This window comes from Coregonus clupeaformis, chromosome 19, assembly GCF_020615455.1.
Source record: "Coregonus clupeaformis isolate EN_2021a chromosome 19, ASM2061545v1, whole genome shotgun sequence".
Lineage (NCBI taxonomy): Eukaryota > Metazoa > Chordata > Actinopteri > Salmoniformes > Salmonidae > Coregonus > Coregonus clupeaformis.
In genome coordinates, this window is record NC_059210.1 from 3,701,248 (window position 1) to 3,719,990 (window position 18,743).

Below are 18,743 nucleotides of genomic sequence, written 5' to 3' on the forward strand. Positions count from 1 at the left end.
GGAGAAACTCCCCAAATACAGGTGTGCCAAGCTTGTAGCGTCATACCCAAGAAGACTTGAGGCTGTAATTGCTGCCAAAGGTGCTTCAACAAAGTACTGAGTAAAGGGTCTGAATACTTATGTAAATGTGATATTTGAGTTTTTAATTCTTATCAAACTTGCAAAAATTTCTGCTTTATCAATTTTGAATAAGTCTGTAATGTAACAAAATCTGGAAATACTCAAGTGGTCTGAATAGGGTTGGTTCCTGCATGTGACTGGCATCGTCTTCTATCTTATTTTATAGGATATATTCTGGGCGTTCTGCCAAAAGGTCTGAGGAGGTGGTCATGACCCTCTCCCCATCATATCTCTACCCAGCACCTACAGGAACCAATGATTGTATGAGACAAGATGTGCAATTCAACGTTATCTCTTCAGACAACAACATTTTCCTCACAATAGTCTGGCCTTCATTTTACTATACTTGCTTTATTGGTCATTTGCACAGATATTCTGTCACAGTGACCAACCTGACACACAACAAACACATCACAGGCTGGGAGCAGCTCATGGGCACTTAGGGATAAAGATTCATTCGTTTTGCTCGTTCATCACTCCCTTGACTTTTGTTCAACCATTTGACCTGGCCTATCAACCCTTCCCTCATCAAATGTAGTAATTTAGAAATGTGGGTGAAACTATCCCTTAAAATCTCCCCCCTAGTGATTAAGCCTAGCGGTTAAGAGCATTGGGCCAGTAGCCGAAAGGTCGCAGGTCGAAATCCCAGAGCCAGCAAGGTGGAAAAACCTGTCGTTCTGCCCTTGAGCAAGGCAGTTAACCCCCAACAACAACTGCTCCCAAGGCGCTGAAGACATGGATGTCGATTTAAGGCAGCCCCCCGCACCTCTGATTCAGTGGGGTTGGGTTAAATGCAGAAGACACATTTTGGTTGAATGCATTCAGTTGTGCAACTGATTAGGTATCCCCTTCCCCTTCATATTCCAATGCTAATATGCTCTTAAGGCACTATTTATAGCTCTGTTGGATGGACTTTTTGTTTTGTTTTTATGCATTTTTGCTAGCTTTTTGCCTACTGTATGCTATGTGCTTGTTTGCCTTTAGTTAAACTACTGTTGCACATAAATCTTCATATATTTGTATGATTAATGACTATTTTTAACCCAGCATTTTTTTGTGTAACAATAATTCATTTTGGAAAGATTATATGAATTGCCATATTAGGCATAACTCAATTTCAATTTTTTAAAGATGCTAATATAACACATTTTAGTGTCCTATTTTTTTCTGTTTTGTGTTTTCTTATTGTTTCAGTGCATGCATTCAACAAGCTTTGAATGAAGGACTTCCACAGGCAATAGTTCTGAACTGGGTTTGATTTAGTTTTAGTTTTAATTACAAAAAAAGTGTTAATTATCTTTTAAATTCCATTGGTTGAAATCTATTGCTCAGTTATCGCTTGTCTAATGTAAATAATTATGTTGTTGCCCCTTTAAACATCCTAAGGTCAACATCCCCATAGTGTTCACATTTCTCTCATGTAAATGTGGTAGTTACATAAAAATATTAAATAAACAATTTATTTGGGAAATATCCAGTCTTTGCTCTTTTCGTCATTACCATGCTAATGATTTCAAGTTCATTTAAAGTTATGTGATTTGGTTTATGTAGATACAACATTTCAATGTCAACATACAGTAACCAAAAACCTGATCTAATTTTCATATTCATATTGAGCTTGCATTAAATTTGCAGCAAACAATATAATGTTTGCCACAAGTTTCCCAGGATTGTTTGCCAGAAGTTCACAATTTGCGACAAATTGAACAAAGGTTTGCCAGAAGCCCATTTTTTTCGGTAAGGGGTCAGTTGGTCTTCCTTTGAACTGGGGAATGGGGATGATAGTGGTTCTTGGTTTTTCTCTTCTCCAGCCATGTTTCTGAGAGATGGAGATGGACCTCTGTGTTTGTTAGTCCTCCTCTAACTTCTCCACCACATTGCGCAGCTTGTCCACCAACACTGTGGAACAGAGAAACTTGATTAGTAAACAAGAATAACTGAGATGACAAATAGGAATCCATATGGAACAGCTGTATGTTCCTGTACATTCATCATATGCCATTTAATTGTGTTGTATTACCTCCCGCTGTTGGCCTGTAGAAGCTGTCGTAGGAGCGACAGTCATTGATCAGTTCTCCCAACTGTTGAGGGCAGTCTTCAAGAAAAGGTTCAGTATATTTTTCTTTTTGTGTGACCAGTCTGATCAGAAGGACAAGAGGACAGAAATGGAATGATACATTTCTAAATATGACAGAGCAACTACTGCATGCTTATAGAGAGAGAAAAAACCCAACCATGCTATTTTCAGATATACAGTTGTGGTCAAAAGTTTTGAGAATGACACAAATATTAATTTTCACAAAGTCTGCTGCATCAGTTTTTATGATGGCAATTTGCATATACTCCAGAATGTTATGAAGAGTGATCAGATGAATTGCAATTAATTGCAAAGTCCCTCTTTGCCATGAAAATGAACTTAATCCCCCAAAAACATTTTCACTGCATTTCAGCCCTGCCACAAAAGGACCAGCTGACATTATGTCAGTAATTCTCTCATTAACAAGGCTGGAGATCAGTCATGCATCTGTCATGCTGATTACATTTACATTTTACATTTACGTCATTTAGCAGACGCTCTTATCCAGAGCGAATTACAAATAGGTGCATTCACCTTATAGCCAGTGGGATAACCACTTTACATTTGGGATAACCACTTTTTTTTTGGGGGGGGGTGGGGTGGGTTGGAGTAAGGGCGGGGGGTAGAAGGATTACTTTATCCTATCCCAGGTATTCCTTAAAGAGGTGGATTGAGTTAGAATAACAGACTGGAAGCTTTAAAAGGAGAGTGGTGCTTGAAATCATTGTTCTTCCTCTGTTAACCATGGTTACCTGCAAGGAAACACATGCCGTCATCATTGCTTTGCACAAAAAGGGCTTCACAGGCAAGGATATTGCTGCTAGTAAGATTGCACCTAAATCAACCATTTATCGGATCATCAAGAACTTCAAGGTGAGAGGTTCAATTGTTGTGAAGAAGGCCTCAGGGCGCCCAAGAAAGTCCAGCAAGCTCCAGGACCGTCTCCTAAAGTTGATTCAGCTGCGGGATCAGGGCACCACCAGTGCAGAGCTTGCTCAGGAATGGCAGCAGGCAGGTGTGAGTGCATCTGCACGCACAGTGAGGCGGAGACTTTTGGAGGATGGCCTGGTGTCAAGAAGGGCAGCGAGGAAGCCACTTCTCTCCAGGAAAAACATCAGGGACAGACTGATATTCTGCAAAAGGTACAGGGATTGGACTGCTGAGGACTGGGGTAAAGTCATTTTCTCTGATGAATCCCCTTTCCGATTGTTTGGGGCATCCGGAAAACACCTTGTCCAGAGAAGACAAGGTGAGCGCTACCATCAGTCCTGTGTCATGCCAACAGTAAAGCATCCTGAGACCATTCATGTGTGGGGTTGCTTCTCAGCCAAGGGAGTGGGCTCACTCACAATTTTGCCTAAGAACACAGCCATGAATAAAGAATGGTACCAACACATCCTCAGAGAGCAACTTCTCTCAACCATCCAAGAACAGTTTGGTGACGAACAATGCCTTTTCCAGCATGATGGAGCACCTTGCCATAAGGCAAAAGTGATAACTAAGTGGCTCTGAGAACAAAACATCGACATTTTGGGTCCATGGCCAGGAAACTCCCCAGACCTTAATCCCATTGAGAACTTGTGGTCGATCCTCAAGAGGCGGGTGGACAAACAAAAACCCAAAATTCGGACAAACTCCAAGCATTGATTATGCAAGAATGGGCTGCCATCAGTCAGGATGTGGCCCAGAAGTTAATTGACAGCATGCCAGGGCCATAAATCAACAGGAAAACGCTCATCCAGATGCAGCGCTCCTAGTGGCCGGGGACTTTAATGCAGGGAAACTTAAATCCGTTCTACCTCATTTCTACCAGCATGTTAAATGTGCAACCAGAGGAAAAAAAACTCTAGACCACCTTTACTCCACACACAGAGACGCATACAAAGCTCTCCCTCGCCCTCCATTTGGCAAATCTGACCATAACTCTATCCTCCTGATTCCTGCCTATAAGCAAAAACTAAAGCAGGAAGCACCAGTGACTCGGTTAATAAAAAAGTGGTCAGATGACGCAGATGCTAAGCTACAGGACTGTTTTGCTAGCACAGACTGGAACATGTTCCGGGATTCTTCAGACAGCATTGAGGAGTACACCACATCAGTCACTGGCTTCATCAATAAGTGCATTGATGATGTCGTCCCCACAGTGACCGTACGTACATACCCCAACCAGAAGCCATGGATTACAGGAAACATCCGCACTGAGCTAAAGGGTAGAGCTGCCGCTTTCAAGGAACGGGACTCTAACCCGGACGCTTATAAGAAATCCCGCTATGCCCTCCGACGAACCATCAAACAGGCAAAGAGTCAATACAGGACTAAGATTGAATCGTACTACACTGGCTCTGATGCTTGTCGGATGTGGCAGGGCTTGAAAACTATTACAGACTACAAAGGGAAGCACAGCCGCGAGCTGCCCAGTGACACAAGCCTACCAGACGAGCTAAACCACTTCTATGCTCGCTTCGAGGCAAGCAACACTGAAGCATGCATGAGAGCACCAGCTGTTCCGGATGACTATGTGATCACGCTCTCCGTAGCCGATGTGAGTAAGACTTTTAAGCAGGTCAACATTCACAAGGCCGCAGGGCCAGACGGATTACCAGGACGTGTACTCCGAGCATGTGCTGACCAACTGGCAAGTGTCTTCACTGACATTTTCAACATGTCCCTGACTGAGTCTGTAATACCAACATGTTTCAAGCAGACCACCATAGTCCCCGTGCCCAAGGACTCTAAGATAACCTGCCTAAATGACTACCGACCCGTAGCACTGACGTCTGTAGCCATGAAGTGCTTTGAAAGGCTGGTCATGGCTCACATCAACAGCATTATCCCAGAAACCCTAGACCCACTCCAATTTGCATACCGCCCCAACAGATCCACAGATGATGCAATCTCTATTGCACTCCACACTGCCCTTTCCCACCTGGACAAGAGGAACACCTACGTGAGAATGCTATTCATTGACTACAGCTCAGCATTCAACACCATAGTGCCCTCTAAGCTCATCACTAAGCTAAGGATCCTGGGACTAAACACCTCCCTCTGCAACTGGATCCTGGACTTCCTGAAGGGCCGCCCCCAGGTGGTAAGGGTAGGTAACAACACATCTGCCACACTGATCCTCAACACACGGGGGCCCCTCAGGGGTGCGTGCTCAGTCCCCTCCTGGACTCTCTGTTCACCCATGACTGCATGACCAGGCACGACTCCAACACCATCATTAAGTTTGCCGATGACACAACAGTGGTAGGCCTGATCACCGACAACGATGAGACAGCCTATAGGGAGGAGGTCAGAGACCTGGCCGTGTGGTGCCAGAACAACAACCTCTCCCTCAACGTGACAAAGACAAAGGAGATGATTGTGGACTACAGGAAAAAGAAAGAGGACCGAGCACGGCCCCATTCTCATCGACGGGGCTGTAGTGGAACAGGTTGAGAGCTTCAAGTTCCTTGTTGTCCACATCACCAACGAACTATCATGGTCCAAACACACCAAGACAGTCGTGAAGAGGGCACGACAAAGCCTATTCCCCCTCAGGAGACTGAAAAGATTTGGCATGGTTCCTCAGATCCTCAAAAAATTCTACAGCTGTACCATCGAGAGCATCCTGACTGGTTGCATCACCGCCTGGTATGGCAACTGCTTGGCCTCCGACTGCAAGGCACTACAGAGGGTAGTGCGTACGGCCCAGTACATCACTGGGGCCAAGCTTCCTGCCATCCAGGACCTCTATACCAGGCGGTGTCAGAGGAAGGCCCTCAAAATTGTCAAAGACTCCAGCCACCCTAGTCATAGACTGTTCTCTCTGCTACCGCACGGCAAGCGGTACCGGAGTGCCAAGTCTAGGTCCAAAAGACTTCTCAACAGCTTCTACCCCCAAGCCATAAGACTCTTGAACAGCTAATCATGGCTACCCGGACTATTTGCACTGCCCCCCCACCCCATCCTTTTTACGCTGCTGCTACTCTGTTAATTATTTATGCATAGTCACTTTAACTCTACCCACATGTACATATTACTTCAACTACCTCAACTAGCCGGTGCCCCCGCACATTGACTCTGCACCGGTACCCCCCTGTATATATAGCCTCCCTACTGTTATTTTATTTTACTTCTGCTCTTTTTTTCTCAACACTTTTTTTGTTGTTGTTTTATTTTTTTTAAATAAATGCACTGTTGGTTAAGGGCTGTAATTAAGCATTTCACTGTAATGTCTGCACCTGTTGTATTCGGCGCATGTGACCAATAAAATTTGATTTGATTTGATTTGAGATTGCAGAGGTCTTGAAAAAGAAGGGTCAACACTGCAAATATTGACTCTTTGCATAAACTTAATGTAATTGTCAATAAAAGCCTTTGACACTTATAGAATGCTTGTAATTATGCTTCAGTATACCATAGTAACATCTGACAAAAATATCTAAAAACACTGAAGCAGCAAACTTTGTGAAGACCAATACTTTTGACCACGACTGTATAGTATCACTGGTATTGGTGATAGTGTTTGTTACACACAGCATTTAAATTAATGGAGTTGACACACCTTTGAAGGGAATCTTGCGGGTTGCAATCTCCCACAGGACAATGCCAAAACAGCAAAGAACACAACAATTCAAACAGAGTGAACGTGGAGTAGAAAATTTGAATATAAAAATTATTTATTTGATTTTGACATTAATTTACAATAGTTGAGAGTGTGTTGTATGTGTGATTGGAAGCAGACCTGTACATCTCACAAGCTTTGTTGTAGGGATGGTTGATACTCTCAAGCTGCTGAGGGGAGCTGTAGCATAAGGAGCTGCTCTTCCAGTCCTTAGTCCTCTTCAACGACGTCACTGTTTGGGCCAGCTTAAAACCTGCCAGCTGACCACACACAACAGAATTGCGATAGAGTACTTCAACACTGTAAACATGGAACATCAACTACACATCTTCAAAACAACCTCATCAATCACATATCGTTGACATATACTGATATAAACACATTTAGCTGCAATCATATGCCCATCTGCCTCTATTTAGCAGTGGCCTTACTTTCTGAGTTTATCGCTTTGTGGTGCCAACACATATGGCTGTGTAGTGGACAGCATTGAACCTCATACCTTTACTCTGTACCTGGCATCTACCAGGAACTTGCTGCTGTTGATGCATCCATGCACTTTAAACTTTTCCTCAGACTGGTGCAATCTATAGTGATATAAATATTAGCTAGTCTTGACAGGGTAGCTCAATGTGATTAAGGTACACTTTCTAGTGCTCTGAACTTTGGTGAGAGAGGCACAGGGCACAGATCCAGTGTACCTATTGTTTTAGTGAAGAAACAGAACATACTAATATTGGTGGACAGAAGTTTTAGTAGGTGGATCATGGACACAGCCAAATTGAATATAGCCAAATTGAACCTGCCGTGTTACCTGTGACACTTGGCCATGGCAGGGCCATCAGAGCTGCGACTTTATTAGCCAGCTATTAGCATTGCATTCCACCGCTCTGGTGAAGTCCTGTCATGTGTGCACAGGACACACGCCTTTGTACTTTTGGAGAGGTCGGGTGGGAAGGGTAGAAACTAGAAAGGGAAGGTGCTTGGACTTTACCCGACAGAGACATTATTCAACTAAAAGATTAGACTATAGATTGATTCTTTATTGTTTCAATATAACACATTTATGGCAACAATATGATAGAGATAGTGCTCTATGTGTCATGTGCAATAGGCTGGTTCTAATCCCAGAGCCGACTAGGTGAAAAATCTGCCGATGTGCCCTTGAGCAAGGCACTTAACCCTAATTGCTCCTGTAAGTCGCTCTGGATAAGAGCGTCTGCTAAATGACTAAAATATAAATGTAAATGTGTAGTGACTGGTCTACTTGTGTAGGGCACAGGGTAAAGACATTCATTTCTATGGTGGTATACCTGTAGACACCCTGTGCTGCGTCCAGACTCATGCGAGCCTTTCTGTCCCAGAGCATGTCGCTTTGGGAATCCAGCACCTCTCTCAGACTGCCCTTCTCACAAAACTCCATGACAATGAGGAAGTTTGGAATGGGTCCTGCAGGACAACCACGGTAGAGAAGAGGATTATTAAATGCAACAAGGGCACATAATCATCACATTTTGATATCATATCCTGAAATCACATGGTAATATCATATCCTGCAATCACTTGGTGATTACTTTGCTCATTATAACTGTACTTTGCTATACACATTCTTGCACATACGTGGTTGCCAATTTGCCCTCTGCCACTGTCGTAGAAATATTTGACTCAAAAATAGTCAACTCAAAAATATCTCTCAAGACATCGGAGCTTGTGAATCTAATAATTAGACTTTATTATTTGCATGACAAAGCTGAGCTTGCTCCATGGAACAACAACTGTCTCTCTTTGGCTTAGAGCTCCCTTTTATACACACAAATGCATAATCATGTTACATAGCATATACAGTCCCTCCCCTTAGGGCAAATGATTAACTTATTTTAGTGCCACTCTACCCTTATCTTTCAATGTCCAAATGTCACATGTGGTTTACTCCAAAAGGTCATGGGCGCTTTTCCACAGGAAGCCTCTTCCCTAATCTCATTATATTGGTAGCAGACCCTTTCCCTAATCTCATTACACATACATACATTTAAACATTTATCATTTACCATCCTCCCTGGCCCTTGAGATTATGTGCATGTGGCCATGTGTCAGGTCATAGGGTCATAAGCAAAACAAATGATAACACTAGGTCCATTGTTACTCCAATCTCCACACAGCCATCACATGTCATTGACATACCTAGACCAGCTGCAGAGAGTTTATGAAAAACACATAAATGTCTCTGCTCTGTATTAACCCTTCAACTGGTTCTCAATCCATAAACATTTTAAGGCATATAGGTGTTTAATTCTACAACATATGTACTTGAAAATCATCCATACCACTGACTGACTGCATGTATAGTTCCACTCCATTGCTGATAGATTAATTATTAATGACTAATTATTACACCCTGAAACTGTGTGTAATGTGTTAGAAATGTGTGAGTGTAGGACCAGTAAAGGCTATGGCATTGAGCCACTATTTAGCAATGTGAGTAAGAGTTAGGCCAGACAACAAAGGCAACTGATAACTGAGGAATTTAGGGAGTAGAGAAACTGTTATGAAAACATGGTGCAGAATATTGTGAGAACGGCAATAACTGAGTAATGCAGGGAGTAGGCTATGATGAGTGTGTGTATGCATGTGTGTGTGTGTGTGTGTGTGTGTGTATGTATGTATGTGTGTATGCATGTGTGTATATGTGTGTGTGTGTGAACTGATGGTCAGGAGAGCAGTTTTAGAGTGGAAAACTACAGCCCGCCTACAGAGGGGAGGGATTTTTTTGTATGACGTATGAGTATAAAAGATGGACTCTGAAATTGTAATGGCAGAATTCTCAATGAATAAATCTCTGACCATGATTCGTGTAAATTCTTCATCTACAGTGGGGAAAAAAAGTATTTAGTCAGCCACCAATTGTGCAAGTTCTCCCACTTAAAAAGATGAGAGAGGCCTGTAATTTTCATCATAGGTACACGTCAACTATGACAGACAAAATGAGAAAAGAAATTCCAGAAAATCACATTGTAGGATTTGTTATGAATTTATTTGCAAATTATGGTGGAAAATAAGTATTTGGTCAATAACAAAAGTTTCTCAATACTTTGTTATATACCCTTTGTTGGCAATGACACAGGTCAAACGTTTTCTGTAAGTCTTCACAAGGTTTTCACACACTGTTGCTGGTATTTTGGCCCATTCCTCCATGCAGATCTCCTCTAGAGCAGTGATGTTTTGGGGCTGTCGCTGGGCAACACAGACTTTCAACTCCCCTCCAAAGATTTTCTATGGGGTTGAGATCTGGAGACTGGCTAGGCCACTCCAGGACCTTGAAATGCTTCTTACGAAGCCACTCCTTCGTTGCCCGGGCGGTGTGTTTGGGATCATTGTCATGCTGAAAGACCCAGCCACGTTTCATCTTCAATGCCCTTGCTGATGGAAGGAGGTTTTCACTCAAAATCTCACGATACATGGCCCCATTCATTCTTTCCTTTACACGGATCAGTCGTCCTGGTCCCTTTGCAGAAAAACAGCCACAAAGCATGATGTTTCCACCCCCATGCTTCACAGTAGGTATGGTGTTCTTTGGATGCAACTCAGCATTCTTTGTCCTCCAAACACGACGAGTTGAGTTTTTACCAAAAAGTTCTATTTTGGTTTCATCTGACCATATGACATTATCCCAATCCTCTTCTGGATCATCCAAATGCACTCTAGCAAACTTCAGACGGGCCTGGACATGTACTGGCTTAAGCAGGGGGACACGTCTGGCACTGCAGGATTTGAGTCCCTGGCGGCGTAGTGTGTTACTGATGGTAGGCTTTGTTACTTTGGTCCCAGCTCTCTGCAGGTCATTCACTAGGTCCCCCCGTGTGGTTCTGGGATTTTTGCTCACCGTTCTTGTGATCATTTTGACCCCACGGGGTGAGATCTTGCGTGGAGCCCCAGATCGAGGGAGATTATCAGTGGTCTTGTATGTCTTCCATTTCCTAATAATTGCTCCCACAGTTGATTTCTTCAAACCAAGCTGCTTACCTATTGCAGATTCAGTCTTCCCAGCCTGGTGCAGGTCTACAATTTTGTTTCTGGTGTCCTTGGACAGCTCTTTGGTCTTGGCCATAGTGGAGTTTGGAGTGTGACTGTTTGAGGTTGTGGACAGGTGTCTTTTATACTGATAACAAGTTCAAACGGGTGCCATTAATACAGGTAACGAGTGGAGGACAGAGGAGCCTCTTAAAGAAGAAGTTACAGGTCTGCGAGAGCCAGAAATCTTGCTTGTTTGTAGGTGACCAAATACTTATTTTCCACCATAATTTGCAAATAAATGTGATTTCTGGATTTTTTTTCCTGAATTTGTCTGTCATAGTTGACGTGTACCTATGATGAAAATTACAGGCCTCTCTCATCTTTTTAAGTGGGAGAACTTGCACAATTGGTGGCTGACTAAATACTTTTTCCCCCCACTGTATATTCTGTTTGATTATTCTGTTTACTGTGGCAGCACCATTTCACCAAATCAAATTCCTGGTGTACATGGCGAGTAAAGGTGATTTGGATTATATCCAGTCTCCCATTTCTTCAGCAACTACAGTATTTCACATACTGCATAACAAATAGAGAAGCTCACTCACCGCTGTCTTCCTGGACACAGATCCCAACCATTTGTAGGATGTTTGGTGATTCAAAGTGCTTCATGGTTCCCACTTCCTTTTTAAAAATGGTTCTCACCTGACTGTGTGGGACAAACATAACCCATTAAACAAATAGATGTTTAGCACTGAAGTTGATATTACAAGACCTCTCTGAGACATCTTGTATGCTATGCTACATACCTCAGGCTTGTACTCCTTGAGTAGGTGTATCTTTTGATGGCCACTGGGAATTTGTTGTACTCTCCTTTGAATATCTCTGAATTTTTGATGAAGGGCTCTTTGGGCACGTCGTAGATCAGCTCCTCTGGCTTGATCTCTCTGATGTCTTGATAAAAAATACTGGGCTTCATTACTGTCAATGGGAAACACACAACAAAGTCAATGAGATAGATAGCAAGTCACACAGGGACTTAGGAACATAACACATCAATAACACAGAGAACTGAAGGTCCAACAGGACAACACACCATCATGCAAAATACAGTGCGGCTTGAGAGACCATGGGGTGCTTTCCTGGTGCAGGATTGAAACTGTGCTGGGTTTTGTAACCTGATTTGATTGACCCATTGTTTACTATCGCATGCTCACTACTTTCATCTGTACAGAGTGCCGTCAATATAGTTTGTATGAGTGGAACTTGAGTGATTGTAGTATCAAACAAAAACAGAGAAAGGTATAAACCACACAGGAACGAACAAGCAAACAGACCCACATTCTCCTTTATCATCAGACGCTGGTCAAGGGCAACGAGAAATGAGAAACAATAGTTGTTCAGATTCCAAATTAAGTAGTACAGCTAGTAAACAAATAAAGATTAAACTTTCTTAGTTTCATTCAATTGGACATTAATCTATAGAGGCATACTTGCATGTTTCCAAAACAGCTTTGATGTATTTTACATCTTCTTGGGTGGAGTCCACTTTCCCAAACACTGCTTCCACTTTCTCATGTAGCACTGTGGGATAAATGTTCACAATGTCACCTGCCTGTGATTAACCCCAGTCAAGCCACACACACACACACACACACACACACACACACACACACACACACACACACACACACACACACCGCTACATATGGTGTAGTCGGCAGGATCAGTGACTGGCCATAAAACAGCCCAGACCTCCTGGCAGTGACCACAGTACACATATACAGGGAAGCTACATGATTAATACCTTGCACTAGAAACTGCATGGTAGCAGCGTCTCACATTTCTGCAGTTACAGATTATCGATCTCCCTGTCCGCCTTATCCTCTCTCAATTGCATGTCCTCTCTGAACATCTGCTGTAGCTTCTCTCTGTGATCCACCTGCAGGGCTAGCGACAGCATCTGAGCTGAATCTTTCAGGCGCATGGTCTAACTCTCAAGCTCTTCTCACTGCTTGTAGGCCTTTAACACGCGGTTCATGAAGTTGGTGCTGGCGTAATTCTCAACCATGTCCTGGGCATTTTCCAGGGTGAGTTTGAGCTCACGCAGGCTGTTCTCCACAGGGGCAGGGTCTTCCCCCAGCCCCTTTACCATGCTCACCGTATTTGCCAAGGCTTTTACGCGCTGGGCCAAACGCTGACAGCACTTTTTATTGGCTTACACTTCAGCACATAAAGAATAGAGCTTCTTCGCTATGCCCATGTCACAGAATCTGCCGAGGCTGCTCCTCCTCCTTGTTCGGGCAGGCTTCGGCGTTCGTCGTCCCCGGAGTACTAGCTGCCACCGTTGAATGTTTCGATGTTCGTTTGGTTTGGTCTGTCTGTTACACCTGTGTCCGTTTGGTCTTGATTATGTGCCTTATAAGTTTCCTGTGGTTGTTTTCGTTAGTTGTGTGTTATTTTATTTCCTGTCTGTTGGTGGTATCCTTTGCAGTACTCTGGAATTGTTATTGTAACGCACTGTGTTGCGTTGTCGTTCTGCCTCCTCGTTAGAGGTACTTTATTTGGTACTGGTTGTACATTTAGTAAAGTCTTGTTTGACTTAGCTTATGCGTCCTGCGTCTGACTCCTCTCAACGCACCCACATCAACAGTGACAGAATAACACACCACCATGGAGTCAGCAGGAGCAGCGGCGGCACCCAAATCCCTCGAGGAACGGATCAGCAATCAAGACACCATGATCCAGCAACTTGGGGCCGCCATGAACGATTTGTCCAACACGCTGCGCCGTTTGGTTACTGGAGAGGTGCCCACATCTTCGCACACCTTACCATCACCATCGGCCAGTCCTCCTCTCCCAGTACCGGAACCCAGCGGCATTTGGCTCTCGCTCCCGAGGGCATATGATGGTACCGCAGCCGGGTGTCAGGGATTCCTCCTGCAGGTGGAACTCTACCTGGCCACCATACACCCGGCGCCCTCAGGATACGAGAGCGTCTCCGCCCTCATCTCCTGTCTCTCCGGCAAGGCGTTGGAGTGGGCTAACGCCGAATGGAGGGGAATAGACGCCGCTACCATCACCTACGCAGAGTTCTCCCGCCGCTTCAGGGCAGTGTTCGATCATCCACCTGAGGGGAATGCGGCGGGGGAGCGTCTGTTCCACCTCCGACAGGGGAAGAGGAGTGCCCAGGAGTTCGCCCTGGAGTTCCGGACGCTAGCGGCAGATGCGGGATGGAATGAGAGGGCCCTCATCGACCATTATCGATGCAGCCTACGAGAGGACGTTCGTCGTGAGCTGGCCTGCAGGGACACCAACCTCACCTTCGACCAGTTGGTGGACATGTCCATCTGTCTCGACACCCTGCTGGCTACCCGCGGACGTCCCGAATGGGGGTCGTCCATTCCATCCTCCAGCACCGCCGAGCCGATTCCCATGGAGCTCGGTGGTGCAGGCGCTAGGGAGAGGAGGAGAGAGAACCCGAGGGGGGCCGTCCCCTGCACCAACTGTGGCCGTGGAGGGCACACTGCGGCTAGGTGTTGGGGAGGGTCTCCTGGGAGAGGGGACAACAGGTCACGCACTGGGGAGTCATTTCAGGTGAGTAGATGCCCCACTTACCCAGAGCTCTCTGTTGGACACCTGTGTATACCTGTGAGATTTCCACAGGTGGCACCTCATTCCCAGCATAAGGCGCTAGTAGATTCAGGCGCAGCTGGGAATTTTATTGATCGTGTATTTTGTTCTAGGGTAGGAATTCCCCTTCGGCCGGTGGAACCCCCTTTCCCAGTTCATGCTCTAGACAGCCGGCCGCTGGGGTCGGGGTTGATTAGAGAAGTCACAGCACCACTGAAGATGATTACGCAGGGGGGTCATGAGGAGATCATTCAGTTTTATCTGATCGACTCTCCTGCGTATCCCGTGGTGCTGGGGCTTCCCTGGTTAAGCACCCATGATCCTACCATTGCGTGGCAACAGAGGGCTCTTATGGAGTGGTCTGCCCAGTGTGTAGGGAGATGTCTAGGTGTTTCCATAGGGGCAACATCGGTGGAGAGTCCGAACCAAGTGTCCGCAATGCACATTCCCCCTGAATGTGAGGATTTAGCACTGGTTTTCAGCAAAACTAGGGCAACACGGTTGCCACCTCATAGACAGGGGGATTGTGCGATAGATCTCCAAACAGGAGCGGCACTTCCGCGGAGCCGTGTGTATCCCCTGTCTCAAGAGGAGACCGCGGCTATGGAGACTTACATAGCCGAGTCCTTGGAACAGGGATACATACGGTCCTCCACTTCCCCGGTTTCCTCGAGTTTCTTCTTTGTGAAGAAGAAGGACGGGGGTTTGCGCCCGTGTATTGATTATCGTAGTATCAATCAGATCACGGTTAAGTACAGTTATCCTCTTCCTCTGATTGTGACTATGACAGAATCATTACGCGGAGCGCGGTTCTTCACAAAGTTGGATCTCAGGAGCGCGTACAATCTGGTGCGCATTAGGGAGGGAGATGAATGGAAAACAGCATTCAGCACCACCTCGGGTCATTACGAATATCTCGTCATGCCATATGGGTTAATGAATGCTCCTTCAGTCTTTCAATCCTTTGTGGACGAGATTTTCAGGGACATGCATGGGCAGGGTGTGGTAGTGTACATCGACGACATCCTAGTGTACTCTTCTACACGAGCCGAGCATGTAGCCCTGGTACGCAGAGTGTTGAAGAGGCTGTTGGAGCATGACTTGTATGTCAAGGCAGAGAAATGCTTGTTTTTCCAGGAGTCCATCTCCTTCTTGGGTTATCGATTGTCCGCGTCTGGTGTGAAGATAGAGGTGGACCGTGTGTCAGCCGTGCGTAATTGGCAAACTCCAACCACTGTAAAAGAGGTGCAGCAGTTTCTGGGTTTTGCTCATTACTACCGGAGATTTATCCGGGGTTTTGGACAGGTGGCAGCTCCCATTACGTCCCTGCTAAAGGGGGGTCCAGTGCGTTTGCAGTGGTCAGCTGAAGCGGACAGGGCATTTGTTAAACTGAAGGACCTGTTCACTTCGGCTCCGGTGCTGGCGCATCCGGATCCCGCTTTACCATTCCAAGTGGAGGTGGACGCGTCAGAAGCCGGTATTGGGGCGGTTCTGTCGCAACGGTCCGGCACGCCACCTAAACTCCGCCCCTGTGCGTTCTATTCCAAGAAGCTCAGCCCGGCGGAGCGTAATTATGACGTAGGGGACAGGGAGTTGTTAGCCGTGGTTCAGGCCCTAAAGGTGTGGAGGCATTGGCTTGAGGGGGCTCAACACCCTTTCCTCATTCTGACTGACCACCGTAACCTGGAGTACATCCGGGCAGCTAGGAGACTAAACCCTCGTCAGGCTAGGTGGAACATGTTCCTAACCCGGTTTGTTTTTAAGATCACGTACATCCCAGGGTCCCAGAACGGTAAGGCAGACGCCCTGTCCCGGCGGTATGACACAGAGGAGAGGTCCATTGAGCCTACTCCCATACTGCCGGAGTCTTGTCTGGTGGCTCCGGTAGTGTGGGAGGTCGATACGGAGATCGAGAGGGCGTTACGTGCCGACCCTACTCCCCCCGAGTGTCCTGTGGGGCGGACGTACGTTCCGCTCGAGGTTCGTGACCGACTTATTTATTGGGCTCATACATCACCCTCCTCTGGACATCCAGGTATTGGCCGGACAGTGCACTGCCTTAGCGTGAAATACTGGTGGCCAACGTTAGCTAGGGATGTGAGAGTTTATGTCTCCTCCTGCTCGGTGTGCGCCCAGTGTAAGGCGCCTAGACACCTGCCCAGGGGAAAGTTACATCCCCTGCCCGTTCCACAATGACCATGGTCCCACCTCTCGGTGGATTTTGTGACCGACCTTCCCCCCTCCCAGGGGAATACCACCATTTTGGTCGTTGTGGATCGGTTTTCCAAGGCCTGTCGTCTCCTCCCAATGCCGGGTCTCCCTACTGCCCTACAGACCGCTGAGGCCCTATTTACCCACGTTTTCCGGCACTATGGGGTTCCCGAGGATATAGTGTCTGACCGAGGTCCCCAGTTCACCTCCAGAGTCTGGGGGGCTTTCATGGAACGCTTGGGGGTCTCGGTGAGCCTTACCTCGGGTTACCACCCAGAGAGCAATGGGCAGGTAGAACGAGTCAACCAGGATGTGGGTAGGTTTCTGAGGTCCTATTGCCAGGGCCGGCCGGAGGAGTGGTCAAGGTATATCCCCTGGGCAGAGATGGCACAGAACTCTCTCCGCCACTCCTCCACCAATCTAACACCTTTCCAGTGTGTTTTAGGGTATCAGCCGGTTCTGGCACCATGGCACGAGAGCCAGATCGAGGCTCCTGCGGTGGATGAGTGGATTCGGCGCTCGGAGGAGACGTGGGACGCTGCACATGTCAATTTGCAGCGGGCCATCCGTCGACAGAAGGCAAGCGCCGATCGCCACCGCAGTGAGGACCGGTATACGCACCGGGAGATCGAGTCTGGCTCTCGACTCGAAACCTGCCCCTCCGCCTGCCCTGCTGGAAGCTGGGTCGGCGGTTTGTGGGGCCTTTTAAAGTCCTGAGAAGATTGAACGAGGTGTGTTACAGGTTACAACTGCCTATTGATTATAAGAATATTAACCCCTCGTTCCATGTGTCTCTTCTCAGGCCGGTGGTAGCTGGTCCACTCCAAGAAGATGAGATAGGAGAGACCCCTCCGCCCCCATTGGACATCGAGGGGGCTCCGGCGTACAGGGTCCGGACCATCTTGGACTCGAGACGCCGGATGAGAGGTCTCCAGTATCTCGTGGAGTGGGAGGGGTACGGCCCGGAGGAACGGTGCTGGGTGCCTAGGAGGGACATCCTAGATCCATCCCTCCTGACTGAGTTCCACTGTGGTCATCCCACGCGCCCGGGTCCGCGTCCTCCTGGCCGTCCCCGAGGCCGGGGTCGGCGCACGGCTGGGGCCGCGCGTCAAGGGGGGGGTACTGTCACGGAATCTGCCGAGGCTGCTCCTCCTCCTTGTTCGGGCAGGCTTCGGCGTTCGTCGTCCCCGGAGTACTAGCTGCCACCGTTGAATGTTTCGTTGTTCGTTTGGTTTGGTCTGTCTGTTACACCTGTGTCCGTTTGGTCTTGATTATGTGCCTTATAAGTTTCCTGTGGTTGTTTTCGTTAGTTGTGTGTTATTTTATTTCCTGTCTGTTGGTGGTATCCTGTGCAGTACTCTGGAATTGTTATTGTAACGCACTGTGTTGCGTTGTCGTTCTGCCTCCTCGTTAGAGGTACTTTATTTGGTACTGGTTGTACATTTAGTAAAGTCTTGTTTGACTTAGCTTATGCTGTCACGCCCTGGCTCTGGGGACTCTAATATGTTGAGCCAGGGTGTGTATGGTCTATGTGTGTTCTAGGTTTCACTTTCTGGTTTTGTATATCTATGTTGGCCAGGGTGGCTCCCAATCAGGGACGGCTGTAGCTCGTTGTCTCTGATTGGGAGTCATACTTAGGTAGCCGTTAGGCATTCATTTGGTGTGGTTTCTTGTTCGTATTTGGTTTGTGTATTGTCGTATCGGGTGAATGGTGGCAATTATTGCTGTCAACAAAGAGTCCGCTTATGCTGCACAATGATTAGAGGCTTTTATTAATATCACAAGGTTACAGCATAAGTTACAGACCCGCGGTGTCTGGAGAACAGCGTCCCAGATTGCAATGGCCGTTCTGCCTTCTCCTTCGGTTTTCCCCCTACTTATAAACAATGCAAAAAGATGCTCCCTCTTCTGGCCAATCACCAGTCTCCCCTGTCTACAACACACTTCCTGTCTGTTGTATGTGACGTTACACTAAAACATTCCCTCTTGATACTAAAATCAACATTCTTTCAGTTCCACTTAAAAACATTTAACAACGTCATAATCTCAATACACGACAGTATGACCATTGACTGTCACGTCATCGTT

At 46.5% G+C, this 18,743-nt stretch overlaps 1 pseudogene; it reads right to left on the minus strand.

Moving 5' to 3' along the window:
- Positions 1-1,363: 1,363 nt before the first annotated feature.
- Positions 1,364-13,074, minus strand: LOC121531486 (annotated as a pseudogene).
- Between the last annotated feature and the right edge of the window lie 5,669 nt (positions 13,075-18,743).